The 27,426-nt window shown below is 50.9% G+C and overlaps 2 long non-coding RNA genes across 3 annotated transcripts; one reads left to right on the top strand and one right to left on the bottom strand.

The window, feature by feature from the left end:
- Positions 1-14,624: 14,624 nt before the first annotated feature.
- Positions 14,625-18,057, bottom strand: Gm34128. Of its 2 annotated transcripts, none has more exons than XR_880326.2 (3): positions 17,848-18,057; positions 15,279-15,389; positions 14,625-14,830 (listed from the first exon to the last, which is right to left on the bottom strand). It is a non-coding gene; the product is annotated as a predicted gene, 34128 (long non-coding RNA). The 2 variants fall into 2 exon arrangements; XR_389175.3 differs by having other exon boundaries at positions 15,253-15,389.
- Positions 18,058-21,175: 3,118 nt separating this feature from the next.
- Gm11729 (predicted gene 11729) lies at positions 21,176-22,155 on the top strand. The gene is made up of 3 exons (NR_132097.1): positions 21,176-21,534; positions 21,630-21,791; positions 21,964-22,155. It is a non-coding gene; the product is annotated as a predicted gene 11729 (long non-coding RNA).
- The last annotated feature ends 5,271 nt before the right edge of the window (positions 22,156-27,426 follow it).

The following is a 27,426-nucleotide window of genomic DNA, read 5'->3' on the forward strand; positions in this document are numbered from 1 at the left end:
GCTGTGAGAATTATTTCCCTACCCTGGACAGAGTTTTTCAGCAGGTACGTGTTTACAAGCATTTACCCACACAGTCTGGGTTTTATGTATAATCTAAACTCTCCAAAGCGAGCAAACGCCTAATCTGAAGCTTGGTTCATAGCTTAGAAAGCTTTGGCGGTTTTAGAGCTTACGGTTACACACTGAGGTCTGTGTCTTACCCGCCGGCTTTATGGTCATACCTGGAATCAGGAATGACTGAGACATAGCACTGGCTTTATTGGGATTTTCTCTTTCACTTTCCCCCCCTAGATTTACTTATTTATTTTATTTATATGAGTAAATCGTAGCTGTCTTCAGACACACCAGAAGAGGGTATCAGATCTCATTATGGATGGTTGTGAGCCACCGTGTGGTTGTTGGGAATTGAACTCTTAATGGTGGAGCCATTGCTCCAGCCCCAGCTTTTTACTTAAAAACACAAAAACAAAAACAAAAACAACAACAACAACAACAACAAAAAACCAAAACAGGTGGCTATCCCGCAATCCCACTGCCTTTTCATGAGAATCCTGTCCTTTCCCTAGTGGAGTGTTTTGTATTTCTTTGTGGGGGAAAAACAATTACCCAGGCTGCAGTAGCTTTGAAATCTGTCTTACTGGTTATGACCAGCTTAGAATGTGATTCATCTTTCTCTGTGGTCACTTTTTTTTCACGCACCCTGGGTCCAGCTGCTGGGACTGACACCGCAGATGTCCCTGGGGTTCACATTTTACCTCTGATTCCACATATGAAGAAACCAAGTCACAGTTCCAGCTGCTACCTGGGGAAATTAGGAAGAGCCCTGGGCCAGGTGAAGCAGGTCCGTGGTCACTGATAGACTTTGGCCACAGATCAGCCTACTGGGTACTGGGTGTGTATGGAGGGCAGCCTCGATCTGGGATGTCAACCTTGTCACAGTGTGTCTCGGAGAGAGAGGAGCAGAGCAGAGCAAAGGGGAGCGGGGAGAAAGAAGGAACTACCTTTGAGAAGAGAGAGGGAAAGAAAGGGAGGGAGGAGTATGGGAGGGGGAGAGGAGGAGAGGGGAAGGGAGGGCAGAGCCCAGCACAGGCGCTTATACCCATCCTGACTCTGGTACCCTGATCAGCCGCTGTTAAAAATAGAACCCAGTCCTTGCACAGATTCTCACATGACACCCACCAAGTGCCCATTAACTCATCAAAGTGGCGATTCCAAATTGATTATCTCGAGTGTAAGACATAATAACATGTTCATCGTGGGAAGTAATTAGTGGTGGAGTGGGCCGGTGGCTTGCCGCTGCTGCCTGGTGCCTGCTCGCGACCCGCGGTCGGCTGAGCTGAGCGGAGCGGCCAGTCACGTCCTGGGGACCAAGCCATGGGGTGAGGGGGTGGGGGGAACTAGTCCTTGCTCCTCCCCCGCTGGCATCCTACGGGGACCGGTAGCTCCACGGATACGGATGCCCGGTGCTTCCGACTGGCTGAGCTTGGGATTCCGGGCTCTGCACGGTTGCCTTGGAAACCGAGTAGCTCCACCGCATTCCGCTGACAGGCGCCCCAAGCAACCCTCCCCCGCGAGAAGGTCAAGTGCCACTGGAACGCTCTTCTTGGAGTCCCAAACTTGGGGTCACATGCCACAGGGTCAGGGACCACAAGGATGGAAGTATCAGGGAGTAGGGACTGTAGGAAGGGGAATTGCTGCGACAGAGACCAAAGGGATGAGGACATCACGGGTAGGGGCTACAGGGATGGATGGACACTGCAGGGGTGGGGAAAGCAGAAACAGGGATCATGGTGATGGAGAAGTGTCTGTTCACTTGACGAGGCAGATGGAGATGATGCTGAAGGGGACCATCTCTGGAAAAATGGCTCCCAAGGGTGCATGGAGCAGGCAGCTTGTCAATGGGGGCAGAGCTCTGGAAGCATCCTGCCATCCTTCAGAGGGGGGCTTTGGTCTCGATCTGTGGCACTGCTCAGCTGGTTCACTTTGATCAGGAACCTCTTGGGGGAGGCTGGTGTACGTGCAGGGGATCCCCAGTGCTCTCAAGCCCGGGAAGCTCATTTCTTGCTGCGTTTTCTGCTGAGTTGCTCTCCGGGGTGCACTGCGTCCCCCTCCCCCAACCCCCAGGTCACATGTGCAGGTCTGCAGTGGGAGAGCACCCTCTTTGCTGGGAGCCTCCTTCTCAGCTCCTTTAGATACCTCGAATGTGCCAGCTGCTTCTGAACTCTGTCCGTTCCTGTTCTCGAGAGTCAGAAGAGACAAAACAAAACTAACCAATCAAGCAGGCAGAGACAGAGAGAGAAAGTAGAGTGGGGGGAGGGGCACTCTCTGCAGAGCTAAGATGGGTTGTACGATAGAAACTGGGGTGGCTTCATTCAGTGGCCAGGAAGGGCCACTCTGAGAAGGTGACATTGAAATTCCGTGACAAAGAGACCTCCAAGCAGACTAAGAGATAAGTCATCATTGATACATCAAGGCACTGAACTGTCTTTGAGTGGTGGGCTGGGTCCAGGGTCCAGGGTGTGAGGCTCTCCCAGGAAAGGAGCCTAGATCTGTTTCAGGGACCATGGGAGGCCCACAGAGTGACCTGATGTTATTATAAAGTGTTTAGTATGTTTAATGTATTGCTTGTGTGAGTATGTGTGTGTGTGTGTGTATGAGAGTGTGTGTGTGTGAGTGTGTATGGGTGTGTGAGTGTGTATATTCATATATGAGTGTGTATATGTGTGTGAGTATGTGTGAGTGTGTATGGTGGGGTTTACATGTGCCACAGTGCGCGTGTGGAGGGCAGAGGTCAGAGGTCAGCTCGCAGGTGTAGCTTCTATGTTTTCTCTAAGTGGGTGCTGGGAATTGAACTCGGCTCCTCAGGTGTGATGGCAGGGTGTCTTTACCTGAGGAGCCACCTCCCCAGTCCAAGGTTGTTGTTTTTAAATTGTGGTGAAATATACATGACATAAAGTTGACCATTTTAACCATTTAAGAATGTTAAATGACATTAAGTCATTAAGTGATTGAAAGTAATACGCGACCACCCCGTAAACCCTCACCAGAGCCTCGTCCATTCCTTGCTCAATGCTGACCCCGCCTCTCTCTGCCTCCCCAGCCTCGGGCAGGCCCACTCCACTCAGGATGACCCCAGGGGCTGTGAGTGGGTCCTACAGGCTGTGCCCCTTGTAACTAACTAGTTCACTGCCCCGAACTTTATCCATGCAGGGACAAGGAAAGGAGCTCACCTTCTGAATAAGTATTCAAATTCACTTATTCACTTACGGGAGAAAAGGGCTCACTGCACAGTATAAGAGCTTGCAACCTTCCTGCCGCAGCTTCCTGGGTGCAGGAATTACAGGCAGGCACCCACACCACAGAGAGTTTACCTTGGTCCAAACCAAGGCTTCAAGCAAGCACTGTACTGACTGTCCCATGTCCCCAGCCCATAATCTCACTTCCTTTCTAATCATCACACCCTTCTGTTCTGGAGAATGGTCACAGAAGCACCTTGGATCCCTGCTCTCTATGCCAGATTACTAGGGCGTGGTAGCCTGATCTCTACCCTGTCTGCACTGGGCCTCTCTGATGTCTGCCACATGTCCCAGAATTCTGTAAAATGGGTACACATCAGCAGCTGTCTCAGGGCTGTGAGACTCATTGAGACATCAGACCCCAGTGCTCAACGTAGAGGAACATATACCCAAGTTACAGCCCCCAGAAGGAAGGCAGATGCTCACCATAAAAGACTTGAAGCCCATGGCTCAGGCACAGTAAACCGACACCCTGTTGGGGAAGGCCTTGGGTAGCCCTCCTGTACCCTAGGGGCCTGGACCCAGCAGCCTCTCTGAGGACAGCCTACTGTGGCACTCTTCTGCATGCAGTGGTCTCTTTCTGTGGTAGAGGAAGCATTTCACTTCCTCTCTAGGATTTAGTGCCTTTGGTGGCTTTATATTTACAACTGGGGACAAACTAGGGCCAGAGTGCACGCCCCTCCCCCTGCGCTTACTCACAGTCCAGGGGGACCTGGAAATCTCACTGAGAAGTGGAAGGACAGTAGTGGCTTTTATTAGAGAGCTTGCCCCTCAGAGGGTCTGGTGGGAGCTTTGTCCCTTTGTACACACACACACACACACACACACACACACACACACACACACACCAGTCTCCCGGGCTCTGGGTGCCCTAGGGGAAGCCTCAGATGGTCTTGAAGAGGGAAGGGCTGTCCAGTGGCGGTAGATGGAGTTTCTGCTTCTCTCTAGTTTTGGTCAGCAGCACCTCTTGTCTACCCTGCTGGAAGCTCTGAGGGGTAGTGCACCCCAAGTTCCAATGGAGGCTCCAGTTCATGCACAACCATGGGCAGCTTCACCCAGGCTCAGTACCCTACCCAGCACTTGGTCCTGTTATCTCAAGCCTGTGAGACAGCTACTGCTATCTACCCATTTTACAGATGGGTAAAGTGAGACTGAGAGAGACTGGCACGTCCAGTGCACACAGGGCAGGCTGTCTGACTCCAGGGTTTCTGTAACCTCTACTATGGATAACTTCTTGCCTGGAAACCCAAGTTAGAATATTCAGCCATTTTTGCCAAGAACATCCTCACCCTAAGCAATCTCCTGCCCCAGGCTGGTGATTCCGCAAGTTGGCTCCCATCTCCAAGCCACAGTCAGAGCCTGCAGCCTCAACACTAGTGTCCTGGTCTCACTGATAAACAGTAGCCGGGTTCCATCACCTTCACCTCTAGGTGTCACCCTCAGCTCCAGGTGTGCCCAAGCCTTCTTCAGAGACAAAGGCTTGGGCTGGAGGAAGCAGCAGCCTGTAGAGGTGACAGCAGGGGGAGGTAGGGCTGAGATGGAGGGATGCAGCGGCAGGGGAGTACAGAGGAAGGGGAAGGAGGGGTGAGAAGGAGGTGAGGAAGGGAAAGGGGGAAAGAATGAGAGCGAGGAAGGGGGAGAGAAAGAGGAGGACTCATGTGCCAGCCCCTTGCTAAGCATCGTACACACCCCGCCTTTGAAACTCCCCTTATCTCCTGGTGAGGGTTTCTTCTGTTCTCTCATTGACACATTAGGAAACTAAGTCTCTAAAGGGTTAAACAGTCATTAATTACCTTCAATGTCAAGGTAATTATGAGAGGCGAGGTCGGGGGTGGGGTGCGGCTGGAATCCACCCTGCCCTGCCCAGATTGTACCTTCTCCACAGCCATGCTGGCCAAAGATCCCTCTCGCAGACAGTGGCTGCTTTGAAGGCTGCAGACAGATGTGCACGGGGTTCTAAGAGAGTCAGAGGGCATCTCTCAAAGGCTCAGCAGGTCTCAAGATAGGAAATGGCTTTCTCATCACTGAGTCCTAGGAGGAGCATGTGAGTGTATCAAGATGGAGGGTCAAGCGGAGCCCAGGTCTCTGCTCCTCCAGCTCCTCGGATCACTCACAAGTTCCTTTTGTGCTGCTGTTGGTTCATGGGAAGCCTGTGGCTCCCCCAACTGTGGGCTGGTGAGTCAGCTCATTGAGAGTCACCTTCATATTCCATGTATCCTCAGAGGAAAGGATCTAGGGTTCAGCTGCGAGCCATCTCTTTCCTCCTGTCCCTGCTGGCTGGGTGGCATCTTGGTCTCAAATGTCTCTTCCCTCCAATGCCCGAGCACTGTCTCCAGTTACAGGCTCTCCTATGACAGCGGGAGGCCCAGAGGAATGACATGGCGGCTCCAGACAGTGACACTCTGGACGCCTCGCACCTCGGGGAGTCCAGAGTAGGTGGTTTGGTGGCCAAGACTTGGATGACTGAGTTCTGGAGTTAAAGCTTGTAGGTATATCAAAGGTGCCTAATAAATGCTCGTGTACCCAGGCAGGGTACAGCTGGATCACAGGGTGCTGCTGCTGTTGGTTTTTGAGGGCCTCCCCATCCTGGTTTCCATAGTGACTGCAGGTGCCAAGTGTGTGTTCCCACCAACAGAAAGTCAATACGGGGATGCCTGTCAGTGTGTTTACTGCCTTCATTCACAAGAGCCAAGATAATGAATTGGCCCAGACACCCATCACCTGATGAATGGGTAGAGATGAGTTTAGACAGTGGAATTTCATTTCATTCAGCCATAAGAAGAGAGAAATTAGGCCATTTGCAGGAAAGTAGATGAAACTAGAGACATTCTCATGATGAAGTAAGCCAGACTCAGAAAGACAAATATATGTTCTCCCAGAAGGGGAGTTTAGGTTTCCAAAGTGTGTGTGTATGTGTGAAAAAGAGACAGAGACAGAGTTCTTATGCGTGCATACACATGTGAATGTGTGTGCTGAATGTATGTATGTGGGAGACTGCACATACATGTGGGAATATGTTTGTTTGTATGTGTGTGAGAGTACCCATGTGCACAGATGTGATTGTGTGTGTGAGAGTGTGCTTGTATGTGCATATACCTGTGAATGTGTGTGCTGTGTTTGTGTGTGTGAGTGTGCTCATGTGTGCACAGATGTGTGAGAGAGTGTGCTTATGCATGCACACATGTATGGATGTATGTGAGAGTGTGCTTGTTCATGCACACATGGGAGTGTGTGTGTGTATACACATGGGAGTGAGTGTGTTTGTGGGTGCACACACATGGGAGTGTGTGTGTTTGTGTGTGCACACACATGGGAGTGTGTATGTTTGTGTGTGCACACACATGGGAGTGTGTGTGTTTGTGTGCATATGTTGAAAACAAAAGAGGGATGATTTGAGAAGAGAAAGGACACCAACAGGAGACAGGAGGGGACGAGAGAGGGTGACAGGGTGTAGCTGAGCTCCGTACCTGACACACACATTTAGAGATGCCATTACAAATCCCATCATCCCATGCAATGGACACCTGCCAATAAAAAGACAAAATGTACTGTCCCGCACACAGATCTTTAAAATCTCACTCAATCCATGTTCTCTTGGTAGCCAGGGTGGCTACTGCGAATTCCTAGCTGTTGCCTCTGCCCGTGTGAGTCAATTTCTATAATTCTAGAAGATTCTAGGGTATTATGAGTCTTTTTCTACTCCCCCCCCCCCACCCATGGCCAGAAGCACGGGGAACTCAGACACAACAAGATATGACCATTTTTAACATTGAGGTGCCCCACTGAACAGCACCCTGTGTGGAGACAGAAAGACTCACTAGAAAAGAGCCCCCTCACCGCACTCTCATCTCTCTCCGCAGCCTCCTTCTATCTTTAGCTCCACTGTTAATCAATATACAAGTGGAAGGGCCTTGGGTGGGTGGAGGGAGCCCCCCCCAAGACCTTGACCTTTATTCACAGAGAATTAAGCTGCTCTCAGACCTAGAAGAAACATCCAGGCTCCGGAGCAGCTGTGTGCAAGCATCAGCCCGGGGAACGGGTTAGAGCAGTGGTTGTGGCGGGCCCTGGAGGATGGAGATAACGTCAGATAAACAGGTGCTTGCCTCCCTCCGCCCCTCAGATACCCGGCCCGATGTTCTTTACAGCCCTGCTCAGGTAGATCATTATTATCATAAATTTTCTTATCTCTGATGCTTTTCCAATTACGGGTAACAACAGGAAAGCCGCCGTTGGCTTCTGAAAGGTCACCAAGACGTAGAGCCATTTGGGAAGGGGTGACGTGCGGCTGGCAGTGTAAATCTCTACAAGTTTTATGTACAAGTCAGGGCAGAAATGTAAGTGAGATTCGTAAAACATATCTAGATTTACGGGGTCTCAGCGGGTGAATAGTACCTCTCCTCTCAAGCTGTGGGTGTGGGATTTAACAACTATTCTTTCCCAGGGTTGGCACACAGCTCCTAGTGACGCATCTGGACAGAGCCAGCCAGCGTGCCGAGTATCCTCCTGAGGATGATGTTGGTAATTGGTGGTGACTGGATGTCTGGGAGGCCCTGGCTCCTTGGGGACACCTAAGACACATGTCCCTCTGTATAACGACCAGTTAGGTGACACTGTCTTTCTGGGATCTGATGCATGGAGCTCGATGGCCTCACTTCACACTTCCCAGTGTGGCTCTGAGGCTGCTTTGCTGACCCAGGCAGACCTTCAGCCTTGGCTGGGGACTGAAGTTGAGAAGAGGGAGGGAAGGTCTGGGCACCTGTGTTTCTAAGAAATCCCTCAGAGGTGGTCCAGAAGCATGCTGCATCTAATTCCAGAATTTAGGGGATGAAGACAAAAGGGTTAATAGTTCAAGGTCATTGTTGGGTATAAAGTGAGTTCAAGGCCAGCCTGGAATATATGAGACCCTGTGTCAAAAAGGAAAAGAAAGAAGGAAGGGAGGAAGGGAGGAAGGGAGGGAAGAAGGAAGGAAGAAAGGGAGGGAGGGAGGAAGGGAGGGAGGGAGGGAGGGAGGGAGGGAGGGAGGGAGGAAGGCAGGGCAAGCCTGGAGAGATGATGCATCGGTTAAGAATACTTGTTCTTGCAGAGGATGTGAGTTCAAGTTGTGGCTCACAGCTGTCCCTAACTCCAGTTCTAGGGGCTTCAGTACCTTCTTTTAGCATCCACAAACCCAAGCATATACCAGGTACACTGCACAAAATAAGTAAATTTTTAAAAAAATATTTGTTTGTTTGTTTATTATTCAGTGTTCTGCCTGTATGTGTGCCTGCAGGCCAGTAGAGGGCGCCAGATCTCATTACAGATGGTTGTGAGCCACCAAGTGCTTGCTGGGAATTGAACTCAGGACCTCTGAAAGAGTAGACAGTGCTCTTAACCACTGAGCCATCTCTCCAGTCCCCACCCCCCAATAGGTAAACCTTTAAAACAAACAAACAAACAAACAAACAAACAAATGTATCGGGAGCAGGCAGAAGAGGGCCCTAGCAAATACTCCAGGCCGGGTAGCTTGAGCTTGAGGTCCTGTGGAGAAGGTGGCTCTGAAGAGGTGGCCCGGCCCAGGATCAGCACAGACATGCTGGGGCTCACTAGTCAGAGAAGAATGACTCCACAGAGTCACAGAGAGCCATGTCACAGAGAGATTAACTTCTGGGAGAGAGCTGATGTTACCCTCCAGGGACTCTTCACCTCCCCTCCCCCACCCGGATACGCACCAAGAAAACCAGGAGGCAAGGCTGTTCCCCCGCCCTTGCACTAAGGCCTCCCACACCTCTGGTGGCCTCTTCTTCCCTGCCACTCTTTGTTCCCACCAGGATTAGCTAGTTTTCCGTTGCGGTGATAAAACGCCATGGCCAAAGTGACTTATGGAAGAAAGTGTTATTTGGGCTTGCGGTTTCACAGGGAGCCCGTATGGCTGGAAACATGGCAGCAGGCAGGCACAGTGGCGGGAGCAGGAAGCTGAGCGATCGCATCTCAAACTGGAAGCAGTGGGAAAAAACTGGAAATGGCATAAGGCCGTCTGCTCTTAAAGCTTGCCTCCAGTGACACTTTCTCCAGCAAGGTCGCACTTCCTTAACCTCCCTGGTGCAACCCCATTCAATCGCGCCAGCTGCTCTCAGCACCCTGCATCCCTCAGCACGCCTCCATTCCTAGCTCCCTTCGGCTGCATTGTAGAGGACTGTGAGACTCTCCTTGCCTTTGCTTTTAGGCTCGTGGTTGGTCTAGATGCTCTCCACAGCCCTGTGGTTGCCACACCTTCATCTGCTTTCAAATTCCCTTGAGACATCGGGCCCTCTTGTGGCACGGGTGACCTCTGCGGGTGTGAGATGGGGCTCTTCTGGCCGCCCAGCAGGGGTTTTTCATAGCCGCTCCTGATCTCACTTTAGGGTCTGGACCAGGCATCTGCATCTCAGCTGGGACCTCATGAGGGTCTCATTTTCTCACCCCCAGCAGCTGTTGCTTCCCTCTGTGCCTCACTGGCCAGGACAAGATTCCCTCTCTTTCTCCTCAGCAGCTCTGTCCTGCAGCTGTCGTAGGTGGCCCTGTCCTGTAGCTCTGGGGTCCACCACGGCCTTCCTCAGGGTCTTCTCATCCGGCCCTTCCCAGCTCTCCTCCTAGAGCCATTACAAGGAAGGTACGGGGCTGGGCTGCTGCTTCCTAGCACATGCAAAGTCCTGGGTTCAGTCTGGCATCACATAAACGGAAATATCTGAATGGGGGTGTCATTATGTATTTTTTTTTTCCTTTAACATAACTGGCTGGTGCTGGGAGCCAAACCATTAACTTCTGCTTTCCTCCTGATTGGCGGTTGTTAGGACGTGAAGTGTCAGGGGTAGGCTTGTAACTTGGAGATGCAGGTTTGTTGGGGAGTAACCTGGAACTTGATGCTAGGTGCTGGCTTTTAGTTAATTCGAGTTCCTTAGAGAACCTTAGGTCAGACTCTCTGAGATGGAGTCTGAAGCCAAGATCTGGTCTCAGAAACATCTGGGAAACAAAACTCTGGGCATGTCAGTGAGGAAGTTTCTAGACCTCCTCTCCGCTCCCCTGTTCTGAGCATGAGTGACAGCATCCCATGGGCTAGAGACCAGAACTGCATAAAAATGAGAAAGTGAGAGCTGGAGAGATGGCTCAGCAGTTAAGAGCACTGACTGCTCTTCCAGAGGTTCAATTCCCAGCAACCTCATGGTGGCTGACAAGCATCTGTAATGGGATCCGATGCCCTCTTCTGGTGTGTTGGAGGGCAGCTACAGTGTACTCATATACTTTAAAGAAATAAGTAATTCTTTTTTTTTTTTTTTTTGGTTTTTCCGAGACAGGGTTTCTCTGTGTAGCCCTGGCTGTCCTGGAACTCACTCTGTAGACCAGGCTGGCCTCGAAGGAGAAAGTGAGCCCAGCGCTGGTGCTCATCCCTCTCTGATTCCTGGCTTCTGCAGCGATGTGCGCAGCTGCCTCGTGCTCCTGTCCCGCTGTGACTTCCCTACCATGACAATGGGACTGTAGCCTCCAAGTGTGAGCAAAGCAAGCCTCTCCCTCAGCTGTTTTATCACAGCACCAGGTGTATCTGCTGTGGTCTGCTGAGAGGAAGTCAGAAAGCACAGGGAGGCAGTTAATGATACCTAGCACATAAACAAATAAACAAACAAGCAAGCAAATCTATCTCACCCCCCAGGAGGGTCCAGGAGCCTTTCCCTCCTCTTGGCACTCACCATAGCCCGGGATGTGCAGCGGACACCCCTTATTCCCCATACCCAGGGCAGCATGCTCACCCTGCTTGGAGGCAGGATCAAAGGGTATCTTAGGGCAGGGTCTTCACTGCACAAGGAAGTGTGGCAGCGAAGGACACACCAAAAGAGCACAGAGCCCTGGACCGCAGCATGAGGGGATTCTGTCTGATCAGAGAAGAAATGTGAGGCTGCCTGTTTTTATAAACAGCTCACTGAAGGGAGGTAGCTGGGAATCCACTGTACCAATCATCCCAGCCTCCTTCTCTGGGGCCACGATGCCTCACCCTCTACTCTAATACAGGGCTGCAGTGGAGGTTGGTGTGTCTCACCCCCACTGGAGATGACAAAGGCACAAAGGCTGGCCTGGAGGCTCAGCTACTGATGGGAGTTGGGAGTGGCTGGGACTAGATGCTCTGCGCCTTGGAGAATGACAGAGAAGAAGCAGGTCTCTGGCTTGAGATGACATGGAGGCAGAGAGGGCAGAGTCTCGGTGTCATTTCTCAGCAGTATTTCCCTCCACGTATGGTCCAGTATATTCTGAGGCCTGAGTGTTGAGGCCTGTGAGTGTTATGAGGTGGGGGTGAAGGTTTCCAGAGACAGAGGAAATAATTGTGAATTTTCTATCCTACAGACCCGCACTGTCTGCAGAATGCAAGGTCTAGTCTGCTTTGTTCTGGATGAGAGCAGGGGTCACAAACCTCCTTTGCCATGGGAAGAAAACGAAGCTGCCCTCCCTGCTGGGCTTTCTTCTTCTTTGGTGTTTTGTGTTGAGACAGGATCTTGTTACGCAGCTCACACTGGACTAGTATTCACCTATAGCCCAAACTGGCATCAAATTCACAGCCATCCTCCTGGCTCTGGTCCCCAGTGCTGTGTTGCAGGTGTGCCCCACTGAGCCCTGTCCTTTCACACAGGAGGGGACAGGTGAGGGTGAGGTGCCTTGGGGTCCCTCTTCCCTAACTCTGTTCTGAAGCAGCAGCGGATCTGATGCTGAGTGTGTCTGCAAACCCTTCCATCCTTGGTGCCCGTCTCTTCTTGCTTTTAGCAGAGTGGAGGAAAAGCTGGAAATTTCCAAAGTCCATGAAGGGTGTACCCCAAAAAGGACTGTGGGTCGTAGGACCATCTGCCTCCTGTGCTTCCAGCCATGAGACTGAAGAGGTCAGCTCAGGAACTTTAGAAAATTCCACCGGACCCCTCCCCTCCTGGAAGAGAAAAGTCGCAAAGAATATAGGCACACACACAAACACACACACACACACACACACACACACACACACACACACGGAAGGGAGGAGCTGATTATATTCCTCATTGTGCCTAATGGCTGCTGCCTGGAGAACTGTATAAAGGCTCGAAGGGCTGCGCATGGTAGTTTTCTCTCCATGTGCAGAGTGACCCCAACATGTTGGAACAATAAATTCCTCTTGCTTTTTGCATTGATTCCTGGCTCTGCATCATTCACTCAGGGAGTCCCCAGTAAGCTAAGGCTCGCCAGAGTTTTACAAGACAAGCGGTTTGTTCTGCCACAGGCTCCCACAATTCTCCCTGGCATCCCCAACAGAGGCCTAAAAGCCATGTGCCTACCTCATCAGGAAATAGAAAGCTCTGTGAACCAGTAACCCTCACAAAGCTCAAGTCCACAGAGATGACACCCTGGGGACCAAGCCATGCACGTGCACACACACACACACACACACACACACACACACACACACACACGCCTCTGCAGGACACAGAGCCCAAACTCTAGCTGTTTCCTTTTATGGACATGAAGGAGGTTTAGAGGGCTGGGATGGTAGTTTTGTGGTAGAAGGCTTGCCTTGTGTAGCAAAGGCCCTCAGTTCTGTCCCTAGCACCAAGAAAAGAAAGATCTAGAACAAGATAGAGATTTTGGTTGCCCAACATTGTGAGTGAGCTAAATGGCATTGAATTGCTATTTTCAATTGTGTTTGTTTATTTTTGGTTGTATTGTTTGTTGGTTTGTTTGTTTGTTTGTTAAGGACTTGCTTCGTACTCTTGGCTAACCTGGAACCCTTGGAAACCTGCCTGCCTCTGCCTCCCGGTGCCTAGCTAAAATGGTCGTTTTTAATGCCATGCTATTTTTGCCTCTATATAGACATATGTGCATATCTGAAACTCCATAGGACCTGGGGAAGGGCTCCGAGAGGGAGAACTGGGGTGAAGGATAAAGAGGGGTAGCTTTCTCTTCTTGCTTTCTGTAGCTCAGCAGTAGAGGTCGGAGAACACTCGCCCACACACACACTCCCAGTCACCTTGGGTATGTCTGGACAGCCCAAAAACCAGGCCTCCATGTCTTCCCCTCTGACACCCATTGTCACTCAACTGACCAGGTCCTGTCACCCAGAGGCAATGCTGTATACATAAAGTACTGCTGACCTGGCAGCCAGATCACAGGACACTCCAGGAGGCCTTGTGCAGGGGAGGCTCATGGGCCTCATCCCTGCCTGGCCTCCCCTCTGTGACCCAACTGGCTTTGCCTGGCTCGTCCCTTATATAGCTCCTTAGTTGGCATTGCCTGTGGCCTAGCAAGGCTGCCTGGGTGCTAGGGTCCTGCTTGGGTCTTCCAGGGCTGTTCCCCCACTAACTCTCCTAACCCCAACTCTCCCAGAGCTCCTTGGCTGCCTTCATTCCACTGTGGCCTGGTCCTGAGGACTTGGCTACTGCATCCTGTCCCTGTCTGGACTCTATGGTACCCAGGCCCAGAGGTAGTGCCAACCAAACCTGCCTCCCTGATTTACCTGGGGTCCAGCAGTCCCAGCCTACACTTACTCCAGTTGTCTAACTTGGCTAGGGAGTGGCTTGGCAGGGACCCTTTACTTGGGTGGTAAAGGAACACTAGGGGATTCCCAGGGCAGGGTGAGATGAGCTGATCTCTCCGTGTATGTATTCTGTGCGGCAAGCGGGTGGGAGGGGGTAAGGGTGGGGGATGGGTGGAGGTGGCCGGTTAGTTCAGCAGGCTCCTGCAAGGACTAAAATTGCCCTTGACCCTCCCTTCTGTCCTCGTCCATTAGCCCCCAGAGCCCTGCAGCCTGCACTCTTTCCTCTTGTGGAGCAGATCCTTCCTCCATCGTGCAAGACCTCTGCTTTGATTATTCAGGGGTAAACCAAACCTCTGGCCTGGCCTGGACCCAGGAAGAGAAGCCGTTTTATGAAGAAGGTTTCAAGCCCAAAAAACAAACTGTCCCTAATTCAGAGAAATCTCCCTGGACATAGTGGTTCTCAAGGGCCCTTGCATTAGCCCTTCTAGAAAGCAGAGAGTCCCCACGATTAACACCCTCCCCTAGCACCCCCCCAGGATCCTGGCTGGGTGTGTGGAGCCTGCTCCAACCCCCACCATAGCCATGGGACACCCCCCCCTACCCCCCCCTCCGGCGCGCGCGTGCGAGCAGTAATCCTCCTGAAGAGAGGATAATTAATTCAAACAGACCCTCATCCATCCCAGGCTGGGCCCTTTGACAAGGCAGAGGCGGGAGGCACAGGCAGAGCGCTGCTCAGAAGTCTGGCAGGCTAATCCAGGGCTCAGGGCGAGCTTGTTCCGGCCCTAATGAGACTCCCGGGCATCAGCCAGGCCTGCTTTGTCTCTGGCGGATGGGGAAGAGGGCGAGACCAACTTTATTTCCGAATCTGGATTGACTCACAGAAGTAGCATCGCGCTTGAAGGGCACCCCATCTATCTGTGGCCCTCGCTGCATGAAATTGTATTGGCTCGCCACTTGCTATCTGGCTGGGCGCAGCTGGGCCGTAAGTCATCGGCGATAACGTTCTTTATTATGCCGCCGTGTTTATGAACTGTGCCTGCAAGGGAGATGATAGAAATATGCAGCCGTATGCAAAGGCGGACGGGAGGGGGAGGGGGAGCATATGCTAGTTGCTAGGGCAACCATGGGGCTATTTTGGGCATCGGATTTTTTTTTTTTTTTTTCCTCTCCTGGTGATAAAAACCATTTTCTTGGGCTGGCTGGCCTCTCCCCTCCCCCTTCCTGAATTGAATATTTAGGAAAGGAGTGGCTTAATTTCTTAATTAAACATTATGCTATCCCCCCTCCCTTGCCTCCTTTCAAAATGGACGGCAAAATAGAAGGGTGTTGATACGTGCTCTTGAGTAGAAGGGGAGGCAGCGTCCTGATGGAGAGGTGTGAATAATTCACTAATCTTTGCTGATCCCCGCCGCCTCCCTCTCCACACACCCCCCCCCCTTTTCCCGCCACCGACTTAACTGTGATAAACTCCCCCACTTCTAGACCTTAGCTTATTCGCAGACGCTCCAGGTGTTTGTAAGCAAGAGGAATGCGGATGAACTCCGGAAGGGGGGAGGCGCCAGGAAGGGTACCATCATCCGTGGGCACCAGCATCCCTGAGAAACAAAAGCCAGGGCGATGAAGGGTACCCACCCTTCTCCTTCTCCTCCACCCTTGACTCAGATTGCCCTGTGGGGGTGGGGGAGGGGAAACCTGAACTGATTAACCTGGTCAACTCCTTGCCCAGCTCCAGCTGCCGGTGAGGCTGATGGCTTTCTGGCTCTGGGTCTATGTCATCTCCCATAGTAAGAAGGGTACCCAACTGGCAGTTGCATGGGGACTTGGTGGCAGTGCAAAATCAGGTGCCTGCTACACAGTGTGGGTCAGAAGCTGGAGCTGGGTTTGGACCGTTTCAGTGAAGTGCCTGAGGAAGGATGATGGCGCTGCGCACATAGGGATCCCACTGCCCGGACCCTCAGCATCCTGTTACTCTATGCTGTTAGATCTCTGTCTTAGAGATGTGGGTGCGCGGGAAGTTAACACAGCTGGGGGTGCAGCCTTCAAACGCTCCTCCCAGCCTCTACCCATCCTTTGCCTGCTACCCACCTGCCTACCCCTGGCATGTTCTGGGTGGGGAAGCAAAGGAAACGGGATATTGTGGTGCTCGGTACCATGATGAGGCTGGGGATAGGTGTGCCCATGAGTCCTTTTCCTTTTTGGTGTTCAGTTTTCCTATTCTGTTTACCCTGCCCAGACATTCCATCTGGGACAGGTAAGATGCTGGGGACAACCAGGCAACCCCTCCCCTGCCCCCTTGTCTACTCTGATGTCAGATCTAACACTTTCACCTGGGTCTGGAAGCATCTTACAGGGCCCAGTGGGTTCTGGAAGATTCCCTGGGTGTTGTAGTGGGTGGAACGGAATCTACCTGCCTATGGTACGCGCTTGCTGTGTGGTGGGAACGGACCTGTGCCATCAAAGCACCGTCTCTGCCTTTAAAAGATTTATGTCTTACGCGTGGGTGTTTCGCTTGCCTGTTTGTGTGCATGTGCACCACACACGTGCCTGGCTCCAGGGAGGTCAAAAGAGGACACCAGGCTGCTTGGAACTGAAGTTACAAAGCTTTGTCAGCCACCTGAGATGGGTGCTGGGGCCCGAACCAGCTCCTCAGGAAGAGCAGTCAGTGCTCTTAACCACAGAGTCATCTCTCCAGCCCCTACGCTTTGTTTATAAAACAAACATTTGATTGCACATTATCCAAGGAATATCTATGTGTATAGAGGGGGGAAAAACCCCAGAAACTATAGAAAAGCCTAGAAGAGCAAACTCATTATCTCTGCTTTTCTTTCCCTGCCTGGAAAGGAAAGATGCTCTCTTTTCTGCCTTTTTATTCTTGTTTATTTTTACAAACTTGAAATCACATTGTATCTTGCTCCCCCCTCCCCGCTCCCCCCACCCACCCCGCTCACACTGGAATTCTATTCCTTAAATACCTCCCAACGTATATGTCTATTTCCCTTTAGTGGCTGCATCCCAGTGAGACATTTTGCGTGTGAATAAATTATTTTCCATGTCTTTCTCAGGCTGTGCAAGTGGCAGCTTGTGATTTCGGCACAAACGGAAGCCCTGCACTTGGAGCCTGCCAGGCAGGGGTGAGCTCCTTTGTCCGTGAGCTCCTTTGTCTTTGGAGCCTGCCTGGCACTGGAGCCAAGGCTGGGATGAGGAGAAGTCGGTCAGTCAGCCAGCAGAGACTGAAGTTAGCTTCTGCCGTGGCATTCAGGGATAACAGACCAAATGCTCCTCCTGCCCCAGGACAGCTGGCAGCATTTGGCATCGTGGGCTGTGTGTGTGTGGGGGGGGGAGTGGGGAGCAAGAGTAAAGCTTCCTGGGAATTAATTGAGCTGGAGCTGTCAGAGGAGCCAGTGGGCTGGGCTGGGCTTGGGTTCTGACCACCCAGAGCCAATCTAGGCTGCTCTGAGAGCTGCCTTTTGCTTAGGGGGACCTGCAGGCAATGTCCTTCCTGGTGCCATGGAGAGAAACAGGGCTGGTGTGGAGTCCCAGGAGACAGTTGGGCTGTTTCTTTCCCTCTAATTTGGGTCCACACACTTGTGCAATATGAAGAATGTCATGACATCACCTGGTGGTTCCAATGACACACTTAGCAGTTCATTTTCCTTTGCTGACTACCCTTTCTTCTTTAGTAAAGATTTTATTGTTTTTTGCTTTTTGGATTTATTTATTTATTTATTTAATGTATATGCAAGTACACTGTAGCCGTCTTCACACACCAGAAGAGGGCATCAGATCCCATTACAGATGGTTGTGAGCCACCATGTGGTTGCTGGGAACTGAACTCAGGTCCTCTGGACCTGAGTCAATACTCTTAACTGCTGAGCCATCTCTCCAGCTCCAAGATTTATTTTTTATGTTTTATTTATGTGTATGTCTGCGTGTACATGTGTTGTGGTAAATATTAAAAAATGAACCCTCCAATTCTCAGTGGGGCCAGGCCATGCTCCTGCTGCCACCACCAACTCTCTGGAGCCAGTCCCCATGCCAGGTGATCTCACTCACTTGTTCTCTTGGCCTGCCAACTTTCTGGCCCTGTGGGGCCACAGGACTCCCGCTGGGCCATCTCTCGGACAGGGCTCCAGAGTTCCTCTCGCTTCCACACATGGCTCCATACACCCCACAATCAGCCATCTCAATACCTATTTACCCTGTAGAAACATGACTCTTAAAGCTTAATTATCCAATCATATTTATATAACAATAAGATCACAATTTACAAGATGCCAATTCAATAATTTCAGAGCTAATTGATAATGATAAAAGCTTTACCCCAACCGGGTGGTGGTGGCGCACACCTTTAATCTCAGCACTTGGGAGGTAGAGGCAGAGGGATTTCTGAGTTCGAAGCCAGGACTGCACAGAGAAACCCTGTCTCAAAAAAAAAAAAAAAAAAAAAAAAAAAAAAAAACCGAAAAAAAAAACCAAACAAACAAACAAAAAGCTTTACCCCAATTATTCTAACCTTATGAAAATCTTAGCTACTTGTGGCTGTTTAAAACCACACAGAGCCGGGCGTGGTGGCGCACGCTTTTAATCCCAGCACTCGGGAGGCAGAGGCAGGCGGATTTCTGAGTTCGAGGCCAGCCTGGTCTACAAAGTGAGCTCCAGGTCAGCCAGGGCTATACAGAGAAACCCTGTCTCGAAAAAACAAAAAACAAAACAAAACAAAACAAAAACCCACACAGGATCAGGATCTTCTTCCTGTCCATCTGCCTCCATGTTGGCTTCTCTTCCTTCTTCCTCCTCCCTTCTCCTCCTCCAGCGATCTCTATCTCTTCCCCTCCGCCCCCACTCCTAGCTCCGCCTCCTTTTTCCTGTCCAATCACAGGGGACTTAACTGAAAAAGAAGCACTAAACCCCACCCACAGCAGGGCTGGAGAACACCTGAAACTTCAGCCCTTGGGAGTAAGAGGCAGGAAGATCTGAAGTTTAAGGTCAGTCTTGGATATTTTTGGAGTTCTAGAGTAGGCTGAGCCAGATACCCTGTATAAAAAACAAGCAAGCAAACAAACAAATAAAATTTTAAAAAAGGCATGCAGGCAAAGTGGCCAGCTCATAGCACAGAAATGAATGAATGGTATCTTAGGGTTACTATTGCTGCAATGAAACACTATGACCAAAGAAATGTGGGGAGGAAAGGGTTTATTCAGCTTATACTTCCACGTTGTTGCTTATCATCAAAGGAAATCAGGGCAGGAATTCAAACAGGGCAGGACCCTGGAGGCAGGAGCTGATGCAGAGGCCATGGAGGGATGCTGCTTACTGGCTTGCTCCCATGGCTTGCTCAGAATGCTTTCTTATAGAACGCAGGACCACCAGCTCAGGGATAGCTCCATCAATCGCTAATTAAGAAAATGCCCTACAGCTGGATCTTACAGAGGCATTTTCTTAATTGAGGTACCCTCCTTTCAGATAACTCTAGCTTGTATCAAGTTGACATAAGATCAGCCAGGACAAACAGGGTAGGGAAGGGACCCTTGAACTGAAGCAAAAATGTCCCCTAGGCAGGCTGACAGCACACAACTGGTAGCTTTGGCAGACACACCACACCAGGCACAATCCAGCAGCTATAGTTTACTCCCAGAGGAACTTAAGCTCACCAACCAGCCTGAGGTGAGGCTGTGGAGGATCCTCACAGCAGTTCTTGGGCGAGCTTCTCTCAATGGCAGCATAGCAAGGTAGTGCAAGCCGAATCAGTGCTCAGTGCTTGTTTCCCATGGTCTGTGGGGTCATATTTATACTCCTTAATCAAGTGTCCTTTCTCGTGTCTGCTTTAGCACCTTTCACCTGTGTGCCTCAGCAGAACATCATTTGACATAACTAACTTTTGAAAGAAACTAGAAGTTTCCACTTCACGAGACTCTGTATCAAAGCAAACAAACTGAAGAAGGCCTGAAGCACACTGATGTCTTGAGTCCGCTGGAACATGCCTACGACTAAATGAAGTTTCCAAGATTCATTACAGAGTGAGAAAAACAAGCGCAGAAACTGTGAACATGGCAAAACCCTAAGTGCGTTAAAAAAAATAAAGAAGCAAAAAACACACATCCAGGCATCTGCGCGTGAACATGTCTGGGGGGGGGGGGGCATCAGGAGCCTCTGGGGGGGCATGGTTGTTGGAGGCGCCGCAGGGAGAAGGCATCTCTGGCATTTACACAACAGCCTTAGGCTGGATCCCCAGTACACGTGCCCTTGTCCTGGTGGCTCTCTTGGGCTTTAGCCCTTCTGTTAAAACCACAGAGAGCCCTTCAGACTAACCACGGGGGCAGATATTTACTTCCCGGTCTGCTGTGACACAGTGCCTGACAAGAAGGAACTTGAGGGAGGGAGCGGTTATTTCAGCTCACAGCTGGAATGGATACAGTCCATCACAGTGAGGAAGTTAAGCTGGCAGGGTGTGAGGTGGCTGGTTATGGCATGGTATCCATCCTGCTATCCTCGGCAGGAAGAAGAGACAGATGGAGGCTGGTGTCCTTCCCCCTTTTATTCGGTCCAGGACCACACCCCTTGGCAAGGTGGCACCTACATCCAGGGTGAGCCTTTTATGTCAGTTAAGCCAGTCTAGAAACTCCCTCACAGATATGACCAGAGGGTTTATTCCCTGGTGACCTTATATCCTGCCAGGCTGACAATGTTAATCATCACATTGGGTAAATTACTGCCTTACATGAGCAATATTTAGGGGTTCCGATGGTGTGCACCCTCATGGAACAGCAAGTGTCCCCAGTGTGTGCCCTTTTCCCAGTCACCTGTCCAGCTGTGGTGTGACAGAAGTGGGGGGTGGAGAGAGAATGGACATAGATTAGTGTAATAGAGAAAGGGGAGAGACAGAGATATACAAAGAAACACACAGAGAAAGACACACTGTTGTTTGAAAAGATAGATACAGAGAAACAGAGAAAAACAAGGTTGATGATAGAGAAGACAGAGAGAGATACAGTGAAACAGGAGGCAGAGGTAGAAAGTGGAGAAGTGGAAAGGGAAAGAGAGGAACAAACAGGGCAGAGCTGTTCCTCTCACAGAAAACACAACCCCGCTGTGGTGGTTTGAATAAGAATGGTCCCCAAAGACTCACGTGTTTGCACATCCGTCCCCAGTTGGTAGCTATTAAGGGGAGGATTAGGAGGTGAGCTCTTGCTGGAGGAGGTGTGTCACCAGGGATGGAGTCTTAAGAACTTTGGACCATTCTTGTGCGTGTGTTGTCTTTGTGTCTTGATGGAGGTGTGAGCTCTCAAGTTCCCGCTCCAGTTGCCAAATCTACAGCTGTTGGAAAGCTGACCTCACTCTCTGGAACCGTCAGCCCCAAATACACCTTTCCTTCTGTCTGTAGGTTGTCTTGGTGTTTTATCACGGGAAACACTGGAGTCACTGGGAATCTAGCAGACTGCAGACTGGTGGCCAGGAGCTGCTACCTCAGGCAGGGAGGGTGGAGAGGCATGGGGCGTCTCCAGTCTGAGGCTACCACATGAGGCAAGGACTTCTCTGGAGGAGGCCCGGATTCAGAAGCCAGGATGTCATAGTGGGGTAGACTTCTGCCTGGGCCATGCTGGCTCTGTGAAGAGATTTTTTTCCCCCTGTGCCAAGCATGGCCGGCCTTTTGACACTGCCAAGACATACAAAGTTCACGATGAGAACTATGCAGTGGAGTTACAATTTTTTTTCCCAAAACCTATCTTTCTCATATTTTGGGTAAGTTCACAGTTTTGTGTTGTGCTGCATGCAGGCACAAGCTACAGGCTGGATATGCGTGCTTCTTCTAGAAACTTCCATTTTCCTCCAAACAGAGTTCTGACCCGAGCTGCTGACCCAGAAGACGAAATGAGAAGATAGATAGACTGGAAAGTTCATTCCGGCTTAATCCCGGTGGAATTTCATCAGAGCTCCTGGAGAGTTGGACAGCAGCATGCCCCGAGGGAGCTGGGGCGGGAGGAGAGGCGCTTCCCCAGGTGGGCGGGCCCTGAAGGGTGGAGGAGGGGCGGGGAGAGGACGGCTGCTGAGGCTGCGGCGGCGGCAGCTACTGCTGCTAGGCTGCTTCCTGGGGCTTCCTGGGACCTAGCCGCCTGATGAAGGGCAGGATCTTGTCTTCATTTGTGCTTTCAGACTCTTCTTCTTCCCCAGGAAGTGATTAGCCAGGCAGACCTGTTGTCCTATGGAGGCGCACGTTACCCGGCGGATGTAATTACCCATTCGCTCTGTTATTAGCTGGGGTAAGAGATTGAGGCTCTCGCCCTGCTCCTGCATTTCAAAGCTTACTCACACGCCCGCATCCCTGATATTAAAGCACAATGAGACTTTTTTGAATTCAATTAAGCATTTGCCTACTGTGACTCTTTATTCATCGCAAATTGTCTCAGTAAATAATCTTCATCAAAAGTCAGAACCAATCCCCATTAGTTGTTTAGATTAATTAATGGGTCCCCCCGGAGCCACCCAAATGAATTCAATTTGAACGTCAACAACTTGCGGTGGAGTTTCCCAGGCTGGCATTAAGACAATATCAAACCTGCAATAAGTCACATTTAAAATGTTAATTCAGGGAAGCTTTCCATTTACAGTATTTAATTAAATCTTTAAATAAACGGCGCGGGCTCAGGACCAGATGGTTCTGCATTTTCATTGTGGAGCGGAGCCTCGAAGTCATCGAGGGAAGTATATTGGAGGCGCAGCGTAGATAAGCAGGATATATGGAGCAATAAAATCTAATCTGGTTTCCAGTGGGGAGATTTGGTGTATGTACACAACCCAGGCTCAAATTGTAAGTTAATTACATTAACCCCGGTGTACTCGGAGATCTGAGCAGCCCGAGATGAAATTAGTCTTTTTCCTATCCTAAGATTCTTTTCAACTTCACTATATTAATTTCTAGCCAAATACTTACTCATAAGGAAAATTGAAGTTAATGTAACCAAAGATAAAGGAACGCAGCCTTAATATTCTGAAGGGATTACGAAGACCCGAGGAAACGAGCTGTGCAAATGTCACTGGCTTGGGGTGGATTTATGCAGTGGGGTACGGGGAGCGATAAAGATGCCAAAGAGACCTTGCTCTGCCCATGGCTCCGCCACGCCCATCTCCCCGCCCACCTCCATGCCACACCCACCGCCCTGCCCAGCTAGGGTTCTTAAAGGGCCTAAATGAAGAAAATGCTGTCTTTGGGACCACACAGTCTCCCCAGTTCCATGGGGGCTTTTGGGGAGCGACCCAGATTCCGGAAGAAGTCATAGCTTTGTCTCTGACGTAAGACAGGCAACCAGCCAGATGTCTAAGATTCACTGATTCTTAAGACCCCACCCCCCAAACCGTGAATTTTCAGTAAGACTCCCCCCGCCCAAAACGTGAATTTTCAGAACTCAGCGTCATTATCTGAAAACACCTGCCATTCGGGCTTTGAGGGAAGAGGCCAGTTACCCCTAGGCCCTTATCGATGCTTTGTCCCAAGCATGTCGGGTTTCTTTGTGACTTACCTCACCAAGCCTCCAGGATTATTCGAGACAGGGTTTCTCTGTGTAGTCCTGGCTGTCCTGGAACTCACTCTGTAGACCAGGCTGGCCTCGAACTCAGAAATCCGCCTGCCTCTGCCTCCCAAATGCTGGGATTAAAGGCATGCGCCACCACGCCCGGCTTAACCCGGACTTTCTTGCTGTGTGTGTGCTCCACAGGGCACCTATGGGTGTCATCCTGTATCTCTCTGCCTTGTATTTTGAGACACAGTCTCTTACTGAACTTGGAATTCACTGATTCATCTTGGCAGATTGACCAGTGAGTCCCAGGTAACCCACTGTCTCCACCTTCCCAAGGCTGGGGTTAGGAGTGTGCGCCTCAACACATAGTTCTGGGGACCAGACTCAACGTGCTGCACAGCAAAGCATTTTACTCTTGAGTGATCAATCCTCTGAAAAAGGAAGGAAGGGAGGGAGGGAGGGAGGGGGAGGGGGAGAGAGAGAGAGAGAGAGAGAGAGAGAGAGAGAGAGAGAGAGAGGGAGAGGGAGAGAAAGGGAGAAAGAAAGGGAGAAAAGAAAGGAAAGAAAAAAAACGAATGTGTTTTGCTTACATGTGTGGCATCTGTGTACCAGATGCATGCAGTTTCTAAGGAAGCCAGAAGAGGGCGTTGGATCTCCTGGTTTTGTAGTTAAAGACGTCGTGAGTTGCCATGTGTGTGCTCAGAAGCAATCTGGGTCCTCTGAAAGAGCAGCCGGCACTCTTCACTATTGAGCCATGTCTTCAGTCGCTCATTTCTGTAGTAATCAGAACTCTGTTGGCCAAAGTCAAGACAAGATTGACCTCTGAGAACTCAGGCACACGGAGGAACCTGAAGCATAAGGGTGCCTCTTGTGGCAAAGGCTGGTGCTGTCTTCCCCCAGTGGTGTTCTGTCCAGCTCAGACCTGGCAAGAGAGAGAATTAATCATGACTTTTTAACTGGGGCCCTGCTGGACTTCTGGCTCCAGCTCCATCCAGCTCTTGCGGAGAAGTTGAAGAAGAGAATGTGGCTGGTGCTTCCAACACAAGGCACAGGCTGTGCCAAACACAGGCCTTTCTGGTTGTCAGGCCTTGTAAACAGCAAATCAAATGAAGAGATTTTCAGTCATTGTTTGTACTGGCTTCAGGCATGGTTGGATTCAGGCACTGGACCATCAGTCAGGAGCCTCTGTGATTCGCTGCATTGTGCTTGGGGACCTTTGCCTGTGACACCCCTGGCTACACCTTCCCTTCATCTTACCAAGTATAAGATCATTTGAAAGACAGTCCCCTCCACGTCCCCGATAGGTCTCTGGAGAGGCCTGCCCAGTCACAGAGCGTGGACAACTGTGTCCACATGTGTGCAGTAGCAGTTGGCGACATTCAAATGCTCTCAGGGGCCAGGCCTACCTGGCACCCCTATGAGTACAGAGACATGAAGCTGGGCTCCATCTGTCCTCCTAGGCTCTTTAGGGGGCCATATTTCCCAAAGCCACAGTTCCAGAGACAACCTCAGCTAGTGGGCCTGAAAGCCCGGACCCATGGGGGAGACCCCAAAAGGCAGGTTCTACGGGTTTCCCTGAGGAGTCCCAGTGGCCCTGAGCCCTCATTGCCCACAACTCACTAGGAGACAGCTGCTGTCGGGATGCTCTGGTCACCTAGCCAGCCTGAGGACAGCTGCGTCTCCTAGGAGGCTTACACGACGGTCTCTCGGTCTCATTCTCATTCTCTCTCTCTCTCTCTCTCTCTCTCTCTCTCTCTCTCTCTCTCTCTCTGCCCTTTATTTCGGGACCTTGGGACTCCTGCATTGGCTGAGCCAGAGTGTGGTGCTCTCAGAGGATGGGGGAGGGGCAGCGCTGGCCAGGCCTGTTCTTCCTCTTCACCTGCCCTGCTGTTTCAGTGTGAACAGCCTTTAGGATCAGGCAATTATTTCTAGGTCCAGGGTGGTGGCCTCTAGAGGCAGAAGCAGAAGGATCTCTATGAATTGGGTGGGGGTGGGGGGGCTATATGGTAAATTCTAGGCCAACCAGGGCCACAGAGTGAGACTTGGCCTCAAAAAATGTTATTTCTGCCCCGAGCTCCATACTTATTCAGAAGACATGAGGCAAACCTTTTTTCTCTAGAGTGTATTCTGTGACTCTATCAGCACCCTGCCCCCCACCCCACCCCCTGCACACTACCCCACGTTTGTGTCGAAGATGATGGTTTAGAACTTAGCAGAGCTTACTCCTGGGAGAAAGAATGCCGGCTTTTTGGAGGAGTCTGAGGTCTGGACCTGCCTAGGATCTTGCTCTGGAGAGCACAGGGTAACACAAAAGTGCCTTGCACTCTGCAAATGATGGGACCCAGACATCTGGTCTGATCTGTCCCATGCTCTGTGGATTTGGTGGTGGCCCCAGGCAGCCTTAGGAGTGACCTGGAGCATGTTCTTTTTCTACAGGGCTGCTTTTCATCTCCCTAGTCATCTAGCTGGGTACTTCTGGCCTAGGACCATTGCTGGGGCATGAACCCCTCCATGTGTGAGCTTGTCTCTGCCTTGTGGGAAGGAATGACGGCATCGGGCCACAGCCTGCTTGGCTCCTGATTCCTGGACTCACTTTGGCCCTGTGACGGGCATGTGACTGTGGTTATCTGGGACAAGCAGTGGTTTCAAAGCCAAGGGTATGTCCTGAGAGTCTGTCCCTCTTAAACACATCTGGAAAGCATCAGCAGGGAGAGAGAGAGAGAGAGAGAGAGAGAGAGAGAGAGAATCCATGTAATAAGAACCAGGCCTGTGGCCCTTATGCAGAAACCTTTTATGGAGACCAAGTTCTTCTATCCTTAAGGGACTTGGGCTCCTTCTTCCAAATTGTCAGTTATTAAATAAACCAGCTATGCGAAGGAGGGGGTCAGCAAAGTTGAAGGTGCACGGGGGTGGGGGTGATGGTGTCTCTGGCTCCCAGGGATATAGCTCAGCGTCCTGCGCTGACCCGTACATGTGTGCGTGGTGCCAGGTAAGCAAGTCTACAGGGCTCTGCTGAAGAATGCTCGAGGGTGGGAAGAGGCCACAGAGGTGAAGGGACACTGTGCCGCCTCTGAGAACCAGCTCTACACTGCTCTACACTGCTCGTTCTTGTCAGGGGTGATTAAGGTTGGCCCTGCCAAGAAGGGTCCCTTGGGTGCCAGGCAGCTTGCTTCCAGGGATTAGGAAGCAGGCAGCCTTCCTAGCTTGCAGAGGTAAAGGAAATGTCTTCACTTTCTAGGACTCTAGCTGAGCACACCTGGGCCACACAGTGTACAGCCAGCTCTGCCATAGAGTTGACAGTCACACAGACCCTTCTTGGGGGCCACAGCTTGGAGTCCAGTGACTGTGACTGTGAGAAAGGTCATAGTCTCTGTTTGCTGAGCCCTATTCCTCTGTATTCTTGACCTTCTATTTCTCTCTTTCCCCTGAATCAGTCAGTTTGGCCTCAGAGATCCTCTTGTTTGGCTTCATTTGTTCAGGAAAGACCCACAGACACCATTGCCCCCTTAGCCTCATTCAGGTGGGCATGACGCTGCCTGCACCTGGTTGCAACCATCCCTAGTAAGACACATATTCTCTGTTTGCTGCAGCCTCTTCTAGCTACCCTGAAGGCAGTCTCCTTGATGGGTTCCTATCACCTGTGTACTCCAAGTGCAGATGCCAAGGAGGCAGACCCAGCAGACAGGGCTCTGGCTTGGGCAACATGAATAGGCTATTGGGTGCATGTAACCTTCTTTTCTCTCCCACAGGGAAGAAAAGACCTTACCTGGGTGTGACTTGGGTTTATCCAACAGTGCAGAGAGTGAGAAAGAGAAAAAAATCATAGTACCTGCAGCTAAGCTCAGTGTGGTGGCACATGCCTATAAGCCCAGCACTAGGGAGACTGAGGCAGGAGGATCACTGTGAGTTCAAGGCATGAGGCACGGTCTCAAACAAACAAAAAATGAAAACAAGACCAAAAGACAACAAAAACAAAATCCCACCAGGAACAAACAGACAGCTAAGTTAATTGTCTTCATGATGCCGAGGCTGGACCCCAGGACTTGGTGAATGCCCAGGCAAATCTCTGCCACTGAACTATGTCCTCAGCCTCCAAATTCTTGCTCTAGAGCAGCAGTTC

Source organism: Mus musculus, chromosome 11, assembly GCF_000001635.26.
Source record: "Mus musculus strain C57BL/6J chromosome 11, GRCm38.p6 C57BL/6J".
NCBI classification, from domain to species: Eukaryota; Metazoa; Chordata; class Mammalia; order Rodentia; family Muridae; genus Mus; species Mus musculus.